The following is a 15,833-nucleotide window of genomic DNA, read 5'->3' as shown; positions in this document are numbered from 1 at the left end:
TTCTCTTTGGAGTTTTACCTATTATCCTTCTAGAATATTCCTTTTTGTCCCATTTAAAGCTATTAGTCCAGCTCCCACTTCATCTGCTCTTCAGATTGCCCCCACTCTCATTTTGTTTACCTTTACTCGATATATTTTCCCATCCCTTTCTTTTCCAACTTTCTTCATAATTTCGTTTGGCTGCCTCTCACAAATAGCATATAACAAATAGTGCTTTAAAACTCTATTTCAGAATATTTGTCGTTCAATGGAGTCATTTAATCTAGTCACATTCATTGAGATGTCTGATATCTTTGGTTTTATTTTTTCATCTTATCTCTTCTTTTACTATTCCTATTTCGTACTTTCCTTGTTTCTCCTGGATTGTTAGGTTTTGTTTTTCTTTTAAATTTCTCCTACTCATCTTGTCCCCTTCCTCTTTGGTAATTGGTAGTTCACCTGTGTATCTTTTTTTTTTCTGATTTGATTTTCCTTAATCCAGAGTAGTCCTGAGTATTTTCTCAGACCTGGAATGTGGGTAGTATGCTTGTTTAAGTCCTTGCAAGTCTCACAGTGTCTTTCCCTCACCTCCCATCTGTATGATGTTGGCCAAGCAGAAGGATCTTGCATCAGAGCCTTGTCTTTCAAAAGCCGTAAGCCCAGCTCCGCTGCTTCAGCATTCCGAGCGTTTCCAGTGAGGGATCTGGTGCCATTCGAATTCTCTTCCCAATGTAAATCGTTTGTTTTTATTCCCAGGTAGCTGGGGTTTGAGAATGCACCAGATTATGTCCAGGTATGGTTCTTTTTTTTTGCTTTTCAAATTATTATTATTAATCTTGCTCGGTACTTATTGTTTACATTCTGGTCCAAATACTCGTCTTTATTCAGTTAAGGAGTGTTTTTCAAGTTTGCTTCTCCATCTTGTTTTTCTGGAACTCCTAGTATTCAATATTCAATAGCCAATATTCTCCCAGTATGCAATATTCATTTCTTTTTTTTTTATGTGCTGAGAAAGATTCACCCTGAGCTAACATCTGTGGCCAGTCTTCCTCTATTTTGTATGTGAGCCGCCACCACAGCATGGCCATTGATGACTGGTGTAGGTCCATGCCTGGGAACTGAACCCAGGCCACTGAAGAGGAGCATGCCAGCCTTAACCAGTAGGCCACCAGGGCTGGCACCCAGTATGCAATATTCTTGAATCTGTGCTCCCTAGCTCTTATATTTCATTCATGATTTTCATTTTATTGAATTTTTGCTCTATGCTCTGAGATCAATCAGATCATTGATCATTCAGATCAGCTTGTTTACTGGTACCATCATGAGAAAGTTCAAGGCTGAGGGATGAATATAAACTGTTAGCACGCTGTACTTTTTATGCTAATCACTTGGGGATGGTTTGCACCTGGAAGGCAAGAGGATCCAAAACTCCTTGGTAGGGATAAGGGGGAAGCTTCAGATTTCCAAGCTGACCTTAGATGGCATTTTCAGTCTGACCAATCCAGGATGAATCCAGTTTCTAGAGGAAGTAGCAATGTTGACAGTTTTGAAGTTGAGTTTATACTTTCACCGTCTTGGTTATTTCCTGGAATCACTTCCTTTTTCCCTTTGTGCTCTGTTTACAGGCCTGCACGATTGCTCATCACCCCACCACGTGTTCTGGGTATTGTTACCATTCGTCTCTGGGTCAACTTCCTCCTGAGCGCATGAGCTCCATTCACCTTCCCACCTGTATTAGTCAACTCTGGCTCTTATAACAGAGTCCCACAGACTGGGGGGCTTAAACAACAGAAATTTACTTTTCACAGTTCTGGAGGCTAGAAGTCCAAGATCAAGGTGTCTGCAGGTTTGTTTCTTTTGAGGCCTCTTCCCTTGGCTTGCAGGTGTCTGCCTTCTTGCTGTGTCCTCACAAAGTCTTTCCTCTGTTTGTGCACATTCCTGGTGTCTCTTTGTGTGTCCAAATTTCCTCTTATTTTAGAGACACCAGTCAGATTGGATTAGGGCCCACCCTAATGACCTCATTTAACCTTAATTATCTCTTTAAAGGCTCTTTCTCCAAATATAGTCACATTCTGAGGTTCTGAAGATTAAGGCCTCAAGATATGAGTTTGGAGGACACAGTTCAGTCCATAACACACCCCTAGAGCTTAGTGCAGGTTTGGTCTATAGTAGATGCTCAATAAAGGTTAGCTGAGTGCCTGAATAAAGTCTCTCAATTTGTTCTCTTTCACCATTTTGGTTTTCAGGCAAGTTGTGTTGCACAGGATGGCACCAAATGCTTTTTTAAGATAAATTAAATGAACTATCTCTTTATTGTCTATTTTATCCTTAGCCAGTCACATTTTGTGTAAAAAACTCTATAGTGGTGTGGATACATGGTCTTTTCTTTTCTTTCTTCCTTTTTTTTTTTTTTTTTCCAACATATCCTTCTATTGCATGGTAAGGAAATGAGTTCTATGCCTGAGGTCAGATTCAGCCCATAGTCTCTGTGGCAAAGCCACTAGATTTCTTACAACAGGCCTGTGTGTTTGTCTACAGGGATTTGAATCTGTGTTATTGCATGCTGGATTTACCTACCTTGGGAATTTAGTTCCTTTTTTATTTATTAGCACACTTTCTGTTTCATCATATTTATTTCTGTGCCCTGCCCCAAGCTCCTTCAAATTTGAATTTTTCAAAAAGCACAGAGAAATGCATTATACTGCTTATGTCACTTATTTGTGGTTGCCTTATTCTAGTTTATAATAATGAAAAGAAGGAATTAACATTTTTTCCTTTGGCTATTTTATTCTTTCGCATTCTTCATTTTTGTATTTTCCTTTCAGTCTCCTCATTGAATTTTTGATCTCTGAAATAGCGATTTAAAATAGCTATCCAATGGTATATGTATCCACAACAGGGTTTGTTGCCAAGCATACAAAATGAATGGATTCCTTATTCAAATGTTGAATGCCTACATAGCAGAGTCTATGTATAGAACTACGATGGAGATCTGGAATTGGATTCTGTGATGGATATCATCAAGATGACAGTTTCCAATGGACTTAACATTTCACTGAATTTATTCGTCCACCAGTGCTATCTAATGAAACAATGTGATTCTCTTCTGTGCATGGTCTCAGGAGCCAAGAGAAGTTCATGACTTGGCCAATTCTGAACTACTTGCCATGACCCACACTTTCCATGCTCTGTTTCTTTTCTGGCTCATAAGCATGACTTTCCATCTGCTGAGAATGCTCTTCTTCCGCTGCTCACTGGGAAGCCTTCCCTGATCTCAAACTAGGCTAGGTGCTCTCCAAGGGCTTCCAAAGATTGTACGTAGCTGCCTCTCCTGAGCATCTATAATGCTGATTTGCAAGTGACCATTGATATGTCTGTCTCTCCCTTTTGACTAAGGTCCTTTCTTTGCCGTGGACCTCTTTGGAAGTGGATGTGACCTATGGATCTTATCTTAAAATCATGTTTTTAAATGCATGAAATAAAACACATTAGGTTCTGCTTCAGGGCAAAATAGAATAAGCACATTCCACCCCGTCTCCCAGTGAATGCTGCTCTAAAACCAGGACAGAATGCATGGAATAGCTGCTTGAGGACTCCAAAAAGCAAATGGTAGCTGGCAGACTGGTGAAGAGGACAGAATCTGAAGTACCATTGAACTGGTGGTGAGTTACCTTTTTTCCCCCTCCAGAACCACCCAGACTGGATTCAACACAGCCTGAAACCCGGGAGTGGGCATTGGTGCTGATAGAGACAGCCCCAGGTCCTGCCCTAGGGAGCAGAAAGGAGGTCTCCTAATACTTAGGAGTGGTGGAGAAATCCCCTGTTTTGTTTTGTTTTTTCTTTCCTTCATTCTCTTGTGCCCCAGCCCCCAAACAATCCTGTGGTGTCAGGGGCATGAGAGCCCACAGGACCCTAAAACTGAAGGAGGAGAATCTTCCCTCTCCTCAGAAGAGCTGTGGTCCCAAGAGTGTGGGGCAAACTCTCGATGCTTTTTTTTCTTTCATCCTCCAACTACTTGTCCCTGGACACAGAGGCAGTTGTGGAAAGTGCATAGAAGGGCAGGCTAAGTAAAGCCCCAGCTTTTTGGCCAGAGGACCAAAAAGTTGAGCCCCTGGGAACTGGAAAGTACCAGAGAGAGGGAAGAGCTAGAGAAAGCAACCCCACGAAGTTGTTTATGAACTTCTAGGCTCACCCCTGAGAGGCATAAGAATAGACCTGACTCTAAACAGCATACCACAGACTTTGAGAACTAAACTACAAAATAGACCATTGTCCAGGTTGCAGACTGGCCACTGAATAGTGTATACAGGGACAGATCTGAAGTCTTGGAAAACAGAACTTTTTTAGAACCACAACTCGTAGAATACTGGTTGGAACTTGTGACCTGAACTCAACCTGGTAGATTCTGTTAAAAAAAAAATCAACATTCTCCATAGGATTTAGACAAAATCTAGCCTTGTAACACAATCATCAGAATGTCCAGGATACAATTAAAAATTACTCAGCACATATGAAGAATTGGGGAAATCTCAGTTTGTATGGGAAAAGACAATCAACTAAAGCCAATGTTCAGATGACACATAATTTAAAGCAGCTATTATGAAAATACTCCCACATGTAAGAGATAACACATTCTTAAAATGAATGAAAAGATAAAAAGTCTCATAAAAGAAATATAAGATATAAAGAAGAACCAAAACGAAACTTTGGAATGAAAAAATACTATAACTGAAATAAAAGTCTCTCAATAGCAAAATGGAGATGATAGAGGAAAGAATCAGTGAATTTCAATATAGGTCAATAGAAATTATAAAATCTGAACAATACAGAGAAAAAAGATTAAAAATAAAAAAGAACAGAGCTTCATCAACCTGTGGGAAAATACCAATAAACTCCAATAACAATCTTGTCATAGGAGTCCTAGAAAGGATGTGGTGCATAGAAAATGTTTGAAGAAACATGGCTGAAAACTTGCCAAATCTGGAGAAAGACATAAACCTACAGACTCAAGAAGTCTAGGAAACTGCAAACAAGATAAACCCAAAGAAATCCATACCCAGACACATCATTATCAAACTGTTGAGAACTAAAGGAAAAAATATTTAAAGCAGCCAGAAAAAAAACAATACATTAATTATAGGGGAACATGATTCAAATAGCCACAGATTTCTTCAGAAGGAAATGGAACATTTTTAAAGAATATTTTAAAAGAACTGTCAACCCACAATTCTATATCCAGTAAAAATATCCTTCAGGAATGACGATGAAATAAAGACATTCTCAGGTGAAAGAAAACTAAGAGACTTCGTTGTCACAAGCTCTATTGCTGAAGAAAATTCTTCAGACAGTTGGGAAATGACACCAGAAGGAAAGTTGGAGCATCAAAAAGGAAGGAAGAACAACAGAAATGGTAAATACCTGGGTAAATATAATAGACTATTCTTCTCCTCTTGACTTCTATAAAATATGTTGATGGTTAAAAACAAAAATTATAACATTTATAGTGTTATATAGTCTAGTGGGATTTTCAATGTGTGTTGATGTAACAAATACAACAACTACAACATTAAGGAGGGAGGGTAACAGAACCTACATGGTGGTAATATATCACTTGAAGTGGTAAAAATTGATTGTAAACATAGACTATGAAATGTTAAGTATGTATATTTTAATCCCTAAAACAACCAGTTAAAAATTACACAGAGATATATGGTAAAAATGCAATAGTTATAATAGAAAACTGAAAAATGTTTAAATATCCTAAAACAAAGCAAGAAAAGGGAAAACACAGAAACTAAAAATAGAGACAAACAGAAAGCAAATAATAAAATGGTAGACCTAAATCCTAAATACCAGTAATTACATTAAATGTAAATGGACTAAACACACTAATTAAAAGTCAGGTTGTCAGAACAGATTTTTTTTTTTTTTTTTTTTTGGTGAGGAAGATTTGCCTTGAGCTAACATCTGTTGCCAATCTTCCTCTTTTTCACTTGAGGAAGATTGTCACTGAGCTAACATCCATGCCAGTTTTCCTCTATTTCATATATGGGATGCCACCACAGCATGGCTTGATGAGTGGAGTGTAGGTCTGTGCCTGGGATCTGAACCCATGAAGCTCAGGCTGCCGAAGCAGAGCATGCAAACTTAACCACTGCACCACTGGGCCAGCCCCAGAACAGAATTTTTAAATGACTCAATTATATACTGTTTACAAGAAACTAATTTCAAATATAATGACCTACGTAGGTTAGAAGTAAAAGATGGAAAATATATATCACTAATCAGAAGAAGGCTGGAGTGGCTAGAGTAATATCAGATAAAGCAGACTTGAGAGTTAAAGAAAATTACCAAGGATAAAAAGGGACAATGCCTAATAATAAAAGCGTCAATTCATCAAGAAGACATACAATCCTAAATGGGTATGGACCAAATAAAAGATCTTGGAAATACATGAAGTAAAAACTAACAGAACTGAAATAAGAAATAGACAAATCCACAATAATAATTGGAAACTTCAACATTCCTCTCTCAGTAATCAGTAGAACTAGCAGACAGAAAACCAGCAAGTGTATAGTATAAAAAACTGAATAATACCTTAAACAACTGGTTCTAATTGATATTTATAGAACACTCCACCCCAAAACAGCAGAATACACATTCTTCTCAAGTGTACATGGAACCTTCACCAAGATAAACCAGATCCTGGATCATAAGACAAATTTTTAACAAATTTAAAGAGTTGAAATCATACAAAGTATGTTCTCTGACTGTAATGGAATTAGACTAGAAATCAATAACAGAATGATTGGGAAAATTCCAAACCCTTAGAAATTAAACACACTTCTAAATAATCCATGAATCAAAGGAGAAGTCTCAGAGAAATTAGAAAATATTTTGAACTGAATGAATATCAAAATATAACATATCAAAGTTTGTAGGATGCAGGTAAAGCAGTGCTTAGAGGGAAATTTATACAATTAAAATGCTCATATTAGAAAAGAGAAAGGTATCATACCAATAGTCTAAGCTGCTACCTTAAGAAATTAGAAAAAGAAGAGCAAAATAAACCCAAAACAAGCAAAAGAAAGGGAATAATAGAAGTAAGAGTATAAATCAATGCAATTAAAAACAATTTCAAAAATAATAGAGAAAAATTAATGAAACCAAAACTGGATTTTTTGAGAAGTTCAATAAAATTGATAAATCTCTAGTAAGACCGACAGAGAGAGAGAGAACACAAATTATCAATATCAAGAAGAAAGAGGGGTTATCACTAAAGACTCTGCTCATAAACTCGATAATTTAGATAAAATGGACAAATTCTGCAAAAAACACAATCTCCCAAAACTCACTCAAGATGAAATATAGATAAGTTGAGTAGCCCTATAACTATTTTAAAAATTGAATTTGTAGTTAAAAACCTTCTGTAAAAGAAATCTTCGGGCCCAGATGGTTTCACTAGCAAATTCTACCAAATATTTAAAGAAGAAATACAGTGAATTCTACACAGTGTCTTTTAGAAAATAGAATAGAAGAGACGACTTCCCAACTCATTTTATGAGGCCAGCATTACCCTGATGCCAAAACCACACAAAGATGGTACAATAAAAGAAAAGGGCAGAACAATATCCCTCATGAACACAGATGCAAATATCCTCAACAAAATACCAGCCAATATCCAGCAATACGCAAGCACATGAAGAGATGTTCAACATCAGTGACCATTAGAGAAATGCAAATGAAACCCCGATGAGATATAACTATATACCTAGAATGTTGAAAATAAAAAATACTATGATACCAAGTGCTTATGACAATGCAAAGCAATTGGAACTCTTATATGTTGCCAGTTGGGAATGCCAAATTGCACAGCCACTCTGGAAACCACTTGGCCATTTCTTACAAATCTAAACACCCACTTAGCATATGACCCCGCAATCCCACTCCTAGATATTTACCCAAGCGAATGGAAAACTTTTGTTCACATAAAAACCTGTACGAATGTTTATAGCAGCTCTATTCATAATTATCAATAAATGGAAACAACCCAAATGTCCTTCAGTGGGTGAATGGGTAAATAAACTGTGGTACATCCCTATGGAATACTACTCAATTTAGCAATAAAAAGGAATGAACTGTTGACACACACAACAACTTGGGTGAGTCTCGAGGTGTTATGCTGAGTGAAAGAAGCCAATCTCAAAAATTCTACACACTGGATGATTCCATTTATATGAAATTCTAGAAAAAATGAAACTGTAGTGACAGAGACAAATCAGTGCTTTCCAGGGGTGAGAGGTTAGTGAAGGCAACGTTGTAATTTTTTTCCCAACCAAGTTCATGAACCACTTTGGGAAAGGGTCGGTGAGCCCCAGGTTAAAAATCCATTCTATGCTATGTACTGTGTAGAAGTTGTGTCCTTTTAGTTTATCCTTCTGTGCCCTGAGCCTAGTAGAGTGGACTGGCATATAGTAGGCGCTCAATTATTTTAGGAATAAATGAATGAACATACTATGAAATGACTTCAACATATAACAGTGCATTGAGAGACTCTAAAGACTTTAAGAAAAATGGACACGTTTTGTTTAGCCCAACATATGATCACTGTTGACAATTATGAACTGGACTCTCTCTAATGACTCTCCTAGCTCTACTTTTCTGGTTGGGCCAATGACCAAGTTTTGTCTTGTGTTGTGGTACCAGCAATGTTTCTGAGCTTCTCCTGCGTCCATCCTGTAGAGGGGAAACAATTAAATATACAAATCCTTTCTCCAGAATTATGCAGCTGTTGTCACCAAAGATGGCAGATAACTGTCCAAAAAAGGACACATGGGAATTAGTGTTTGAGATTTCTCAGGTCCTGTAGGACAGGACTTGGTAGGTACAGTGCTGAGACAATAATGAGATTCTACGAATGGCCACCATTCAGGCTGAGCAAGGTATCTGGGGTGAGGGGCAGAACTGGGCAATCACAACAAGGTATTTTGCATGAGAGGGCACCAATGGGAAATTTACAGGGACCTGAAAACTAAAGTTGGTATTAGAATCAGAGACCCCTTCTCATGCTCAGCCAGTAGTAGGGGCCAATAGAGAACTCAATCACTGAGTGTTCTGGAAAACTGTACAGACCGAATGAGTTGCTACACTTTACTGACCCCTGTCATGTACCAGCAATCTCCTTGGTGGTCCCTGGGAGGGCTGTTCCCTAGACCTGAATAAAAGATTGCGAAAGGTTAATACTTATTTCGTTAAATCAACCCTAAGATGCTCTTGATTGTAAGATCCTCTATTATTTTATGCACCAATAAGAAAAGAAAAACACTGCCAATAGACTGTGATGGGTGCCTTTAACAACAGTCCTGAGTGACGTATGAATCAATCACACCAGCTTCCTTTCAAATTAATATTCATCTCTTCCAAGGGATTTGGCAATGAAACAAATATTTCAGTAATAGAAACTAACACAGCTTGCCTGACTTTGTGGGTATCTTCCTTTCTGAGGTTTCTAAGGCACTTGGTTGTTCCTTTGCAAGAAAACATGGACTTATGATCATTCCTCTGTGACAAATACTCTTCACTAATATCACATTTACATCCTACAGCTTGGCTTCTGTACAAAATAGCTTGTCATTTCAGTGTTGAATCATAGTGGAATTTTTCTGAGGACGTTTCTAAATGGCAGTTAAGCACGCAGGTTAAACTAACAGATGCACACACCTCAATTGAAGTGAGGACAATGTGAACAGCTATGACCAAGTGGATCCACATGGAAAGGCAATGGTGGCAATGTTATGACTGCCACTTGGCTGATGGCTTTTGAAAGCCACCATTGATTGAGATACATCTGGATTCCAGAGATGTTGAACTATGAAAAACTGGGCATCTTAGAATTAGTAGAATACAGTAATTCTGTTGGATTCTGTGATTTGGGGGAGAGTTCTGCCGCTAGGACATGTTTCTCCAATGTCCTCAGTTTACTGGGGAATGTTCTAGGGATTCAGTGGGAAACAAGCTCCCTTGACCTTGGAGCTCACATTAAGTAGGGATAGCAACAATAACTTAATAAACAGAAATGTAACCACATTATTTTAAGTGTAAGGAAGGAAATAAACAGGGGACCGAGATGGACCCTCATGGTGGGGCGGGTACAGGGTGTTTTGTGCATTTGTAATAAGCCCTCTCAAATCTTGCTGATTCCCAACTAAGTCAACATTTGGATTTTGGTCTCTGAGAGCCTTGATAGCCTGCAGAGTGATCAACGGTCTCAAGGTTTGCCCAGGACCAAGGGGTTTCCCAGGATGTTGGAATTTCAGTCCTAAAACGGGCAATCCCAGGCACACTGGCATAGTTGGTCACACTACTGGGGTTCTAAATCAGTTTCCTTTTAGTTTAATATTTGTATTACTTTCATGTCTGGTGAGGTTTGACACTAAACCTATGCCCGTGACTTTTATTTTTTTTCACTTCCATCTCTCCTATTTTCATAAAAAGAGGTTAATTTGCTAGATATGACTAAAATTTTATAATAACTAAATGCATTCGGTCATTCAACGACACTGTTTAAGCTCCTACTTTAAGTCCCGTGGGGGCTACAATGATAGGTCAAGGTAGCTACTAGGAGTGAGAAGACGTGTCTGTAAGCAGCTGGAGGAAGGTAAGGTGGTGGCACAAGAGAGCGTCCGCCAAAGGGTCCAGGAGTTCAGAGCAGGTGGGTGGCTGACAAAGTAGAGGTGAGGAGGGCAGGCGAAGCTTCTTTCCTATTGTAATTTTATTTTACTTTAGATGAACAATACGAACCAACATCTCTGAAGAAGAGTAATTTTTCTTTGCCTTTGAAATGAATTAAAGAAAAAACAACTGCATTCTTTCATGTTAGGAATCATTTTGGTAAAATGGTGTGGCTTTCTGTTTTTTAACTAAAAGACTAGCTGAACTCTGGGCTGAAAACGCTTTCTTGACTATTTGAAATAGATATATTTTTTTCTCTTTAAAACAATGAAACACATATTCTTGGCTTTCTCTTCAAGCAAGCCCCCCCCCCGCCGTGGGGAAGTCATTTTCGTGTCTGCATGCAAATGTGGTGATTAGGTTGTTAGTGACTTTACAGTCCTTATTACTTTTCACAAGCCCTCAGTGAACTTCATGTTTGAGCTCTGCCTTCAGTTCAAGGTTCACATGTAATGACTCACTGACCCGCTGTAATATTCCAAAGCTACTGTGTGATTCCTTTCCTCTCCCCGTACCCCTCTGCATTTCATTTTCCCCTCATATCTCATGAGCACATAGTTCCCCCGCCCTTTTTTTTTTTGGTGAGGAAGATTGGCCCTGAGCTAACATCTGTGCCAGTCTTCCTCTATTTTGTATGTGGGACACTGCCACGGCATGGCTTGATGAGCAGTGTGTAGGTCTGTGGTGCCCGGGATCCGAACTGGTGAACCCCAGGCCGCAGATGCAGAGTGCACGAACTTAACCACTACGCCACGGGGCTGGCCCCCACGTAGTTCCTTCTTTAATGACTAATTGTATTGAGTGGCATGACCAGTCTTAGAAGTGTTGTAATCTGAATGCAGCAATCAAACTCTCCACTTGATCACCCTGTTTATTATTTTTTTTAAAAGATGGAAATTGTCATATGGAAATGGGGGCATTAATTCCTTCACCTATTCCAAAACTTTAGCTCATATATGCCAAGGAAATAGAGTGTACGTGTGAGTGTGTGTGTGTGTGTGCTTGAAGCAGTAGAATCGAAGGAGACCAAAAAGCCTTAAAGTTAAGTAAAATTTGGAATCAACATTTAAATTAGATATGCTTTACGGGTTGATGTTATTTGAAAGCTGAATAGCTGATGTCAAAAATAGACTTCCTCTCTTTCCAAAGTGTGGCAAAAATAACCACATGCTTTTCTTGGATTCCTGACTCTCACCCCTAAGGGTTTTCTTGTATAGGAACCAACAATTCCTTGGATGGAAACCCTGGATAGGCTAGTCATTATTTTGAGATTTAGGAGATTGCAGATTCTTGGCAGACTGGGGTTGTTTTTCTAGAGTAGTAGGCAAGTAGTTGGACAAAAAGCAAGAAGCTGATCCATGTTGCTGGCTTTGGGTTCTTCATGAACAAATGTGACAAGGTGAGTAGCTGCCCTGTTCATCCCCTCTTTGTTTCATGAAAAAAGGATCTGGTGGCTGCAATCCTGGTGTGTTGGTCTCCTGGAAAACAACAGGTCCTTTCCCCTTTGCCTCTGGGCTTGCCTGCCACTGGGGGAAGACCCAGGCGATATCTGCCTGTTGCCAGCACAGCCCATCGAGGGGTTAGAAATAGTAGGATTGCTTGTGGAGGGAGAACAATCACTCCATTGTCAGATTTTTTTTTCCACTTTTCATCCAAACGCTGGGTTGCTTTGTAGCACATTTGGAGATACTGTGTTGAGGAGCAATTGCTCATGGCAACGTTTCCTCTGTATGCTTTCTGCCGCTTCTTGCACTGGAAAATTCCATCCTTTAACACTGGGATTGTATGTCACCATTGCTGAAATCATAGACAGAGTCCATGATTTGCTGCAAGCCTGAGAGACAGCCAGCGAGAATGGGAGAAGCAGAGCATTCCCTTGTATAAAGGGAGGATTGAACGAGGCCAGTGAACCAAAGAACCGGCAGGTCACAAACCCTCAGGGGGTCATGAACATCTTCCCGGGTTTCCTGTCTTTAGCAGCAAAAATGCCTGTTTAAATTTAAAAAAAGAAAAAAAATTAAAACGTGTTTAAGATTGGCCATGATAATTGAGCTGGGTGAAGTATCTGAGGGCTCATTATTCTAGTTTCTGCACTTTTGCATATTTTTGAAAATTTCCATGATAGAAAATTTTTAGAAAGTAGTTAAGTACTTCTTTTATCACAGAACGATTCCAGAGCCCCCGAGTGGGTATCATGTAGCGTGTGCTGCAGGCAGGGCGGCTCAACTGAGCATGCTCACGAGCTGTCCTCAGTCAATTTAACGGGGAGCTGAACTCTCAATGCTTCTAACCATGGGACAGTTTCAAATGGCCTTTATTCTTAGCCATATGTTCTTTGGTCCATATCCTCAATAGATCATTTGTTAAAGGCTAGAAGCTTTAGTAACACAGATGCTGAAATTCATATTAATAATTCAGTGAATTGCCTGATGATACTCTTCGCTTATCTGAAGATGGTCTTTTTCTCATCAAAATCTTTCCCTCCAGTGATGCCCTAGAACCTCGGAAACTTAGTGTTCCATTTAATAGTGACAATTATGTCTAATTTGGGTTTTCATTTATAAAGAACAAATGTTTGTACAGAAGCGATTATAAATAGCAGCTAGTTGATTTTTAAGCACAAAATATAAGAATTTTAGATGAGGTCATGAAAGCAATTTTTGATGCCCCAACTCCTAATTAATTTCAGCCTATATTTTAATGTAAGCACCAAACAACTAACACAAAATAACTCTTTTATTAATGTCCTCCCTGTATCTGGTGGCCTTGAAATGGTTATCATGAAATTTATTGTTTAGTCACTGTTTCCTAGATCTTTTGGGCACAGAAATGGTAGAATTTTCTAGAAATAGAGTATATAGGCATATTGTAAGGTTTATGGGTTTTAAACACACACTCCTGAAATTTGATGTTAATCCTCATGTTCGATTAAATTTTTAAATATATTGAGTAGTAAAGATTATACTAATATGGGGTTTATAATACATGTGGATAAAATAAAAAATATTTTTTACCCCCCGTTTCTTCTTTTTCATAATACACCTTATTGGACATCTTCTGTACATAACTCTCATCTTCTGGCCCACCTTTGATGCCACCCATTGCTGGGGTGACCAGCTTTGTACAGATGTAACCAGATGGTGCCTCGTCTCAGCTGCACCATATGTCTCCCTTTCGGCCCTGGGCTTCTCTGAGACGGCATCTTGGTATACGTGCGTGCAACCTGGAAGTTGTGAGGGAGTCAACACCCCATGAGACAACCCTCCAAAAGGGAATGGGAGTCTATGGGCTAATGCTTCCCTTTTCCTTCCCTCAGGCTGAAAATTCTTATGTACATTCTACACAGCTTCTTAGAGGATCCTCACAGGAGACGAGATGGATCATGTGGCCACCTTCTCTCCCTCCTTCCCTGCTTCACTCCTTCCAGGAATCAAGGGACTCCTGTCTGCTGGGATCACTCTCCAAAATAACCTTCCATTACAGAAACTCTTGTCACAGGCTCTGCTTTCTGTGAGGAACCCAGGCTGAGACACTAAAATGATACTCTAGAATGAAGACATGAATGTGAATTGCTAAGGGGTTGGTTGGATTGTTTATCTCTATGAATAGGGTTCAACCAGAAGTTTGGGAAACGCTGGACCAGATGCCCATTGGAATCACAGCATGTAGAATCAGAATTGTCATATCCCCATCCAGCTCTAGCAGGTCTATGCGTCTCTGAGTCTTCCACGAAGAATGGTAGGAGAAGATCCCCAAGCCTTGTCAGACCTGTTGAACATCCGTGAGTATATGTGACATCCAGGAGAAACAGAGAACAAAACAAAACAGAACATTTTCACAAACATTTAAAATCCCACAACATCCGGAATCTTCGCACTATTTCCAAATCTATTATAAAGTATAAGACTGCAAGTGATGCTGGCCTATTCCAAGGAAATTGTTGATGTCACTCTAGGGCATGGTCTCTGCCTACAGGTAAAGGTGGAGGAGACCCAAGGAGGGCTTCTTTGCTTCAGCCAGGGAAGGTTGGTCTTTGCATCAGCCAGATGATTGGCTGGACTCTCAGGATTCTGAAAATCTAGTTACCTTCCTGTACCTCTCTGTACCTGTATGATCTAGGCCAGTGGTTCTTGAAATATGATTTCTGGACGAAACCATCTTTTTCTGAAGGCAAATTTTCCACCAGGAGGGAGGTTATTAGAAATGCCAGTTCTTGGGTCCCACCACAGGTCTTCATCAGTCTGTTCTGACAAGCTTTCCAGATGATTCTGATGCTGGCTCAAGTTTGAGGACTACTGCCCTGGGCCATTTCCTTCTCATCCTGGCTTTCAAGCTTTGGTGGCCTTTCATGTTGATTTCACACTCCTGCCCAGAGAATGGGCTCAGGAAACAAAAGATTACCAGATTAACTGGGAGGTGAGAAAAGAGGCTAGAACAGTGTAGGTAGCTACCCAGCTTACAAGCAGATTCTGTTCTGGACTTTGGAAGTCAGCTGTTTGGAATGTGAGCTGTTTTCCTAGGAATGGTAGATAGGTTCCCACGCCAGCACACATCGGCATATTTAATCCTGAATCCAGCTGAAAAACCGCTGCGTCACAATGAAAAAGAGCAGATCACAGTAATCCTGTAGTATTAGTCACCAGTGAAAGCAGAATAAAGCAATAAGTGAAACACAGAGATAGTATTTTATTTATGCTAATATTGGTGGTGGAAGGAAAGGTTGATTTGCAGGCAGATGAAGAGGTAAATGGGGATTTGTCAAGATTATGAAGCATTGGCTGGCCTTTCTCTTTAGAACGTTATGATACTAATTCCTTTAGTTAGATCTTTCTTAAATGTGATTCTGGACCATACCTTCTCTTTTTCTGAAGGCAAATTTCTCACTAGGAGAGAGAGAAAGAATTTGTGAGACAAGTTGGCAAGAGTTGAAAGGGAGAGCAGAAAGGATAACGGCATTAAGGAAAATGTGGGTTTGTTTTTTATTAACACGAGTGTCAATGGAGACAGAATTGAGTTGTGAGCAATGAAAGATGGATGGTCAGAAGAAGGATCAGGGTTCTTCTCTGACAAAAGAGAGGCAAGAAAGCAGACAAAAACTGACCATACAGTCCAAGAGCTGCTGT

The sequence above is a fragment of the Ceratotherium simum genome, chromosome 27 (genome assembly GCF_057802395.1).
Source record: "Ceratotherium simum simum isolate JZ-2026a chromosome 27, ASM5780239v1, whole genome shotgun sequence".
Taxonomy (NCBI): domain Eukaryota; kingdom Metazoa; phylum Chordata; class Mammalia; order Perissodactyla; family Rhinocerotidae; genus Ceratotherium; species Ceratotherium simum.
Note: the sequence above shows the minus strand (reverse complement) of the source record.